The sequence below is a fragment of the Triticum aestivum genome, chromosome 5A (assembly GCF_018294505.1).
Source record: "Triticum aestivum cultivar Chinese Spring chromosome 5A, IWGSC CS RefSeq v2.1, whole genome shotgun sequence".
Taxonomy (NCBI): domain Eukaryota; kingdom Viridiplantae; phylum Streptophyta; class Magnoliopsida; order Poales; family Poaceae; genus Triticum; species Triticum aestivum.
The window spans coordinates 211213768-211223869 of NC_057806.1; positions in this window are offsets into that span (position 1 = coordinate 211213768).

Below are 10102 nucleotides of genomic sequence, written 5' to 3' on the forward strand. Positions count from 1 at the left end.
CCCCTTGGGCGCGCCCTCCACCCTCCTGGGCCCTCCGTTGCTCCACCGACGTACTTCTTCTTCCTATATATATCCACGTACCCCCAAACATCCAGGGGCACCACGAAAACCTAATTCCACCGCCGCAACCTTCTGTACTCGAGAGATCCTATCCCGGGGCCTTTTTCGGAGCTCCACCGGAGGGGGCATTGATCACGAAGGGCCTCTACATCAACTTCATGGCCTCTCCGGTGATGTGTGAGTAGTTTAGCTCAGACCTACGGGTCCATAGTTATTAGCTAGATGGATTCTTCTCTCTCTTTGGATCTCAATACAAAGTTCTCCTCGATTCTCTTGGAGATCTATTCGAGGTAATCTTCTTTTGCGGTGTGTTTGTCGAGATCCGATGAATTGTGGGTTTATGATCCAGATTATCTATGAACAATATTTGATTCTCCTCTGAATTCTTTTATGTATGATTGGTTTATCTTCGCAAGTCTCTTCGAATTATCAGTTTGGTTTGGCCTACTAGATTGATCTTTCTTGCAATGGGAGAAGTGCTTAGCTTTGGGTTCAATCTTGCGGTGTTCGATCCCAGTGACAGAAAGGGAACCGATACGTATTGTATTTTTGCCATCGAGGATAAAAAGATGGGGTTTATATCATATTGCATGAGTTTATCTCTCTACATCATGTCATCTTCCTTAAAGCATTACTCTGTTCTTATGAACTTAATACTCTGGATGCATGCTGGATAGCGGTCGATGTGTGGAGTAATAGTAGTAGATGCAGAATCGTTTTGGTCTACTTGTCTCAGACGTGATGCCTATATACATGATCATACCTAGATATTCTCATAACTATGATCAATTCTATCAATTACTCGACAGTAATTCATTTACCCACCATAATACTTATGCTCTTGAGAGAAGCCACTAGTGAAACCTATGGCCCCCGGGTCTATCTTCTATCATATTAATATTCCAATACTTAGTTATTTCCTTTGCCTTTTATTTTACTTTGCATCTTTATTTATCTTTATCATAAAAATACCAAAAATATTATCTTATCATATCTATCAGATCTCACTCTCGTAGGTGACCGAGAAGGGCTTGACAACCCCCTTATCATGTTGGTTGCGAGGTTCTTATTTTTTTGTGTAGGTGTGTGGGACTTGAGCGTGATCTCAAAAACTGAGGGAAATACTTATGCTACTTTGCTGCATCACCCTTTCCTCTTCAAGGAAAAACCAACGCAGTGCTTAAGAGGTAGCAAGAAGGATTTCTGGCGCCGTTGCCGGGGAGATTCGCGCCAAGTCAAGTCAAGACATACCAAGTACCCATCACAAACTCTTATCCCTCGCATTACATTATTTGCCATTTGCCTCTTGTTTTCCTCTCCCCCACTTCACCCTTGCCATTTTATTCGCCCTTCTTCTGCTCATCTTTCCATTTTCTTTGATGTACTACTTGGTTCGTTTGCTCGTTGGTTGGAATAGTTGTTTATTTGTTACTAAACAGAGAACCTAAGATCTATGGATCCTCATCTGCTTGCTAATATTTTTAAGAGTTCCAATTATGATGAACCAATTGCTAGTGAGTTTTGTGCACTAGATTATCTTTATGAGGTTTTGCTTGAAATTCATGAATCTGAAAAGTTTGATGAATTACTTTATGGAGCGATTCACGATAGATCTTTGAATAAAAAGCGTGATTGCAATGATGTTACTATAAATTCTATTGATGTCAATAATATGCAAAACCCTAAGCTTGGGAATGCTAGTTTTGCTATGGCTACTAATTGTTGCAATGATCATGATTGGGGTGATTCTTCTTTTGATCTTGAAAATTTATTTACGCCCCATGATGAATATGAGATTGATAATAGTGTTTGCAATAATACTAAAAGTGGGTTTGGAGAGGTCATGACTTTAGTTAATGTTAATCCCACTATTTTGGAAGAGTGTCAACTTTGCATGCATGTGGATCGTGTTGAAAATATTTTATGTGACAGATATTTTGGTAAATTTGCTTATGATCCCACATGTAATTATTATGAGAGAGGAAAATATGGTGGTAGAAATTTTCATGTTACTAAATTACCTCTCGTTACGTTGAGATTGCTATTATTTCCTTTCGCTTCCTTGCATATGCTAGTTTTTGCTTGCCTTGATAAATTTTTTTGCCTATAAGATGCCTATGCATAGGAAGTATGTTAGACTTAGATGTGTTTGTCACGTGTTTTAGGATGCTCTATTTGTGCTTCAATTCTTGTCTTTCATGTGAGCATCGTTGAAATCTTATGCCTAGCTATAAGGCTTTAAAGAAAAGCGCTTGTTGGGAGACAACCAGATATTTTTCCTTGCTGTTATTCAATAAATAATTTATCTAGCCTCTGTTTTGGTTGTGTTTTGTGTGTGTTTAATTAGTGTTTGTGCCAAGTAGAACCATTGGGAAGACTTGGGGAAAGTCTTTTTGATCTTGCTATAAAAAACAGAAACGTTAGCGCTCACGAGAATCGCTTCCATTTTTATTTTGAAGGGGATATTTAGTTAATTCTTTTTGCTGATGATTAATAGATAAATTAATCACACACAGCAATTTATTTTAGAAGTTTTGTGGTTCCAGAACTTGTGTTAGCTACAGATTACTACAGACTGTTCTTTTTTTGACATATTCTGTTTTTCTTGTGTTGTTTGCTTATTTTGATGAATCTATGGCTAGTAAAAGAGTTTATAAATCATAGATAAGTTGGAATACAGTAGGTTTAAAACCAATATAAATAAAGAATGAGTTCATTACATTACCTTGAAGTGGTCTTTTGTTTTCTTTCGCTAATGGAGCTCACGAGTTTTGTGTTGTGAAGTTTTCAAGTTTTGGGTAAAGATTTGATGGATCATGGAACAAAGAGTGGCAAGATCCTAAGCTTGGGGATACCCATGGCACCCCAAGGTAAAATTCAAGGACACCAAAAAGCCTAAGCTTGGGGATGCCCCGGAAGGCATCCCCTCTTTCGTCTTCGTCTATCGGTAACTTTACTTGGAGCTATATTTTTATTCACCACATGATATGTGTTTTGCTTGGAGCATCTTGTATGATTTGAGTCTTTGCTTTTTAGTTTACCACAATCATCCTTGGTTTACACACCTTTTGAGAGAGACTCACATGAATTGAAATTTATTAGAATACTCTATGTGCTTCACTTATATCTTTTGAGCTACATAGTTTTTGCTCTAGTGCTTCACTTATATCTTTTAGAGCACGGTGGTGGATTTGTTTTATAGAAACTATTGTTCTCTCATGCTTCACTTATATTATTCTGAGAGTCCTTTAGAACAACATGGCAATAATAAAAACTTTCATATAAGTGCATTGAATACTATGAGAAGTTTGATACTTGATAATTGTTTTGAAATATGGAGATGGTGATATTAGAGTCATGCTAGTTGAGTAGTTGTGAATTTGAGAAATACTTGTGTTGAAGTTTGTGATTCCCGTAGCATGCACGTATGGTGAACCGTTATGTGATGAAGTCGAAGCATGATGTATTTATTGATTGTCTTCCTTATGAGTGGCGGTCAGGGACGAGTGATGGTCTTTTCCTACCAATCTACCCCCCTAGGAGCATGCGCGTAATACTTTGTTTCAATAACTAATAGATTTTTGCAATAAGTATGTGAGTTCTTTATGACTAATGTTGAGTCCATGGATTATACACACTCTCACCCTTCCACCGTTGCTAGCCTCTCTAGTATCGCGCAACTTCCGCCGGTACTATAAACCCACCATATACCTTCCTCAAAACAGCCACCATACGTACCTATTATGGCATTTCCATAGCCATTCCGAGATATATTGCCATGCAACCTTCCATCATTCTGTTATTATGACATGCTTCATCATTGTCATATTGCTTGCATGATCATGTAGTTGACATCATATTTGTGGCAAAGCCACCGTTCATAATTCTTCATACATGTCACTCATGCATCATTGCACATCCCGGTACACCACCGAAGGCATTCACATAGAGTCATATTTTGTTCTAAGTATTGAGTTGTAATTCTTGAGTTGTAAGTAAATAAAGTGTGATGATCATCATTATTAGAGCATTGTCCCAAGTGAGGAAAGGATGATGGAGACTATGATTCCCCCACAAGTTGGGATGAGACTCTGGACGAAAAAAAGGAAAAAAGAGAAAGGCCATAAAAAAGAGAAGGCCCCAAAAAAATGAGAGAAAAAGAGAGAAGGGACAATGTTACTATCCTTTTTCCACACTTGTGCTTCAAAGTAGCACCATGTTCTTCATATAGAGAGTCTCCTATGATATCACTTTCATATACTAGTGGGAATTTTTCATTATAGAACTTGGCTTGTATTTTCCAATGATGGGCTTCCTCAAAATTCCCTAGGTCTTCGTGAGAAAGCAAGTTGGATGCACACCCGCTTAGTTTCTTTTGTTGAGCTTTCATATACTTATAGCTCTAGTGCATCCGTTGCATGGCAATCCCTACTCACTCACATTGATATCTATTGATGGGCATCTCCATAGCCCGTTGATACGCCTAGTTGATGTGAGACTATCTTCTCCCTTTTTTGTCTTCTCCAAAACCACCATTCTATTCCACCATAGTGCTATATACATGGCTCATGCTCATATATTGCGTGAAGATTGAAAAGTTTGAGAACATCAAAAGTATGAAACAATTGTTTGGCTTGTCATCGGGGTTGTGCATGATTTAATATTTTGTGTGGTGAAGATAGAGCATAGCCAGACTATATGATTTTGTAGGGACAACTTTCTTTGGCCATGTTATTTTGAGAAGACATGATTGCTTAGTTTGTATGCTTGAAGTATTATTATTTAAATATTAAACTTTTATCTTGAATCTTATGGATATGAACATTCATGCCACAATAAAGAAAAATTACATTGAGAAATATGTTAGAAAGCATTCCACATCAAAAATTCTTCTTTTATCATTTACCTACTCGAGGACGAGCATGAATTAAGCTTGGGGATGCTTGATACGTCTCCAACGTATCTATAATTTTTGATTGCTCCATGATATTATATTATCTATTTTGGATGTTAATGGGCTTTATTTTACACTTTTATATCATTTTGGGACTAACCTACTAACCGGAGGCTCAGCCCAAATTGCTATTTTTTTGCCTATTTTAGGATTTCAAAGAAAAGGAATATCAAACGGAGTCCAAACGGAATGAAACCTTCGGGAACGTGATTTTCTCAACAAACGTGATCCGGGAGACTTGGAGTGACCGTCAAGAAACAAGGGAGGAAGGCACGAGGCAGGGGGCATACCTACCCTCCTGGTGCGCCCTCCACCCTCGTGGGCCCTCCGTTGCTCCACCGACGTACTTCTTCCTCCTATATATATCCACGTACCACCCAAACATCCAGGGGCACCCCGAAAACCTAATTCCCCTGCCGCAACCTTCTGTACTCGAGAGATCCCATCCCGGGGCCTTTTCCGGAGCTCCGCCAGAGGGGGCATTGATCACGGAGGGCCTCTACATCAACTCCATGGCCTCTCCGGTGATGTGTGAGTAGTTTACTTCAGACCTATGGGTCCATAGTTAATGTTAATCCCACTATTTTGGAAGAGTGTCAACTTTGCATGCATGTGGATCGTGTTGAAAATATTTTATGTGACAGATATTTTGTTAAATTTGCTTATGATCCCACATGTAATTATTATGAGAGAGGAAAATATGGTGGTAGAAATTTTCATGTTACTAAATTACCTCTCGTTACGTTGAGATTGCTATTATTTCCTTTCGCTTCCTTGCATATGCTAGTTTTTGCTTGCCTTGATAAATTTTTTTGCCTATAAGATGCCTATGCATAGGAAGTATGTTAGACTTAGATGTGTTTGTCACGTGTTTTAGGATGCTCTATTTGTGCTTCAATTCTTGTCTTTCATGTGAGCATCATTGAAATCTTATGCCTAGCTATAAGGCTTTAAAGAAAAGCGCTTGTTGGGAGACAACCAGATATTTTTCCTTGCTGTTATTCAATAAATAATTTATCTAGCCTCTGTTTTGGTTGTGTTTTGTGTGTGTTTAATTAGTGTTTGTGCCAAGTAGAACCATTGGGAAGACTTGGGGAAAGTCTTTTTGATCTTGCTATAAAAAACAGAAACGTTAGCGCTCACGAGAATCGCTTCCATTTTTATTTTGAAGGGGATATTTAGTTAATTCTTTTTGCTGATGATTAATAGATAAATTAATCACACACAGCAATTTATTTTAGAAGTTTTGTGGTTCCAGAACTTGTGTTAGCTACAGATTACTACAGACTGTTCTTTTTTTGACATATTCTGTTTTCTTGTGTTGTTTGCTTATTTTGATGAATCTATGGCTAGTAAAAGAGTTTATAAATCATAGAGAAGTTGGAATACAGTAGGTTTAAAACCAATATAAATAAAGAATGAGTTCATTACATTACCTTGAAGTGGTCTTTTGTTTTCTTTCGCTAATGGAGCTCACGAGTTTTGTGTTGTGAAGTTTTCAAGTTTTGGGTAAAGATTTGATGGATCATGGAACAAAGAGTGGCAAGATCCTAAGCTTGGGGATACCCATGGCACCCCAAGGTAAAATTCAAGGACACCAAAAAGCCTAAGCTTGGGGATGCCCCGGAAGGCATCCCCTCTTTCGTCTTCGTCTATCGGTAACTTTACTTGGAGCTATATTTTTATTCACCACATGATATGTGTTTTGCTTGGAGCATCTTGTATGATTTGAGTCTTTGCTTTTTAGTTTACCACAATCATCCTTGGTTTACACACCTTTTGAGAGAGACTCACATGAATTGAAATTTATTAGAATACTCTATGTGCTTCACTTATATCTTTTGAGCTACATAGTTTTTGCTCTAGTGCTTCACTTATATCTTTTAGAGCACGGTGGTGGATTTGTTTTATAGAAACTATTGTTCTCTCATGCTTCACTTATATTATTCTGAGAGTCCTTTAGAACAACATGGCAATAATAAAAACTTTCATATAAGTGCATTGAATACTATGAGAAGTTTGATACTTGATAATTGTTTTGAAATATGGAGATGGTGATATTAGAGTCATGCTAGTTGAGTAGTTGTGAATTTGAGAAATACTTGTGTTGAAGTTTGTGATTCCCGTAGCATGCACGTATGGTGAACCGTTATGTGATGAAGTCGAAGCATGATGTATTTATTGATTGTCTTCCTTATGAGTGGCGGTCAGGGACGAGCGATGGTCTTTTCCTACCAATCTACCCCCCTAGGAGCATGCGCGTAATACTTTGTTTCAATAACTAATAGATTTTTGCAATAAGTATGTGAGTTCTTTATGACTAATGTTGAGTCCATGGATTATACACACTCTCACCCTTCCACCGTTGCTAGCCTCTCTAGTATCGCGCAACTTCCGCCGGTACTATAAACCCACCATATACCTTCCTCAAAACAGCCACCATACGTACCTATTATGGCATTTCCATAGCCATTCCGAGATATATTGCCATGCAACCTTCCATCATTCTGTTATTATGACATGCTTCATCATTGTCATATTGCTTGCATGATCATGTAGTTGACATCATATTTGTGGCAAAGCCACCGTTCATAATTCTTCATACATGTCACTCATGCATCATTGCACATCCCGGTACACCACCGAAGGCATTCACATAGAGTCATATTTTGTTCTAAGTATTGAGTTGTAATTCTTGAGTTGTAAGTAAATAAAGTGTGATGATCATCATTATTAGAGCATTGTCCCAAGTGAGGAAAGGATGATGGAGACTATGATTCCCCCACAAGTTGGGATGAGACTCTGGACGAAAAAAAGGAAAAAAGAGAAAGGCCATAAAAAAAGAGAAGGCCCCAAAAAAATGAGAGAAAAAGAGAGAAGGGACAATGTTACTATCCTTTTTCCACACTTGTGCTTCAAAGTAGCACCATGTTCTTCATATAGAGAGTCTCCTATGATATCACTTTCATATACTAGTGGGAATTTTTCATTATAGAACTTGGCTTGTATTTTCCAATGATGGGCTTCCTCAAAATTCCCTAGGTCTTCGTGAGAAAGCAAGTTGGATGCACACCCGCTTAGTTTCTTTTGTTGAGCTTTCATATACTTATAGCTCTAGTGCATCCGTTGCATGGCAATCCCTACTCACTCACATTGATATCTATTGATGGGCATCTCCATAGCCCGTTGATACGCCTAGTTGATGTGAGACTATCTTCTCCCTTTTTTGTCTTCTCCAAAACCACCATTCTATTCCACCATAGTGCTATATACATGGCTCATGCTCATATATTGCGTGAAGATTGAAAAAGTTTGAGAACATCAAAAGTATGAAACAATTGTTTGGCTTGTCATCGGGGTTGTGCATGATTTAATATTTTGTGTGGTGAAGATAGAGCATAGCCAGACTATATGATTTTGTAGGGACAACTTTCTTTGGCCATGTTATTTTGAGAAGACATGATTGCTTAGTTTGTATGCTTGAAGTATTATTATTTAAATATTAAACTTTTATCTTGAATCTTATGGATATGAACATTCATGCCACAATAAAGAAAAATTACATTGAGAAATATGTTAGAAAGCATTCCACATCAAAAATTCTTCTTTTATCATTTACCTACTCGAGGACGAGCATGAATTAAGCTTGGGGATGCTTGATACGTCTCCAACGTATCTATAATTTTTGATTGCTCCATGATATTATATTATCTATTTTGGATGTTAATGGGCTTTATTTTACACTTTTATATCATTTTGGGACTAACCTACTAACCGGAGGCTCAGCCCAAATTGCTATTTTTTTGCCTATTTTAGGATTTCAAAGAAAAGGAATATCAAACGGAGTCCAAACGGAATGAAACCTTCGGGAACGTGATTTTCTCAACAAACGTGATCCGGGAGACTTTGAGTGACCGTCAAGAAACAAGGGAGGAAGGCATGAGGCAGGGGGCATACCTACCCTCCTGGTGCGCCCTCCACCCTCGTGGGCCCTCCGTTGCTCCACCGACGTACTTCTTCCTCCTATATATATCCACGTACCACCCAAACATCCAGGGGCACCCCGAAAACCTAATTCCCCTGCCGCAACCTTCTGTACTCGAGAGATCCCATCCCGGGGCCTTTTCCGGAGCTCCGCCAGAGGGGGCATTGATCACGGAGGGCCTCTACATCAACTCCATGGCCTCTCCGGTGATGTGTGAGTAGTTTACTTCAGACCTATGGGTCCATAGTTATTAGCTAGATGGCTTCTTCTCTCTCTTTGGATCTCAATACAAAGTTCTTCTCGATTCTCTTGGAGATCTATTCGATGTAATCTTCTTTTGCGGTGTGTTTGTCGAGATCCGATGAATTGTGGGTTTATGATCCAGATTATCTATGAACAATATTTGATTCTCCTCTGAATTATTTTACGTATGATTGGTTTATCTTTGCAAGTTTCTTCAAATTATCAGTTTGGTTTGGCCTACTAGATTGATCTTTCTTGCAATGGGAGAAGTGCTTAGCTTTGGGTTAAATCTTGTGGTGTTCGATCCCAGTGACAGAAAGGGAACCGACACGTATTGTATTGTTGCCATCGAGGATAAAAAGATGGGGTTTATATCATATTGCATGAGTTTATCCCTCTACATCATGTCATCTTCCTTAAAGCATTACACTGTTCTTATGAACTTAATACTCTAGATGCATGATGGATAGTGGTCGATGTGTGGAGTAATAGTAGTAGATGCAGAATCATTTCGGTCTACTTGTCTCGGACGTGATTCCTATATACATGATCATACCTAGATATTCTCATAACTATGCTCAATTCTATCAATTGCTCGACAGTAACTCGTTTACCCACCATAATAATTATGCTCTTGAGAGAAGCCACTAGTGAAACCTATGGCCCCCGGGTCTATCTTCTACCATATTAATCTTCCAATACTTAGTTATTTCCTTTGCCTTTTATTTTACTTTGCATCTTTATTTCTCTTTATCATAAAAATGCCAAAAATATTATCTTATCATATCTATCAGATCTCACTCTCGTAGGTGACCGAGAAGGGCTTGACAACCCCTTTATCGCGTTGGTTGCGAGGTTCT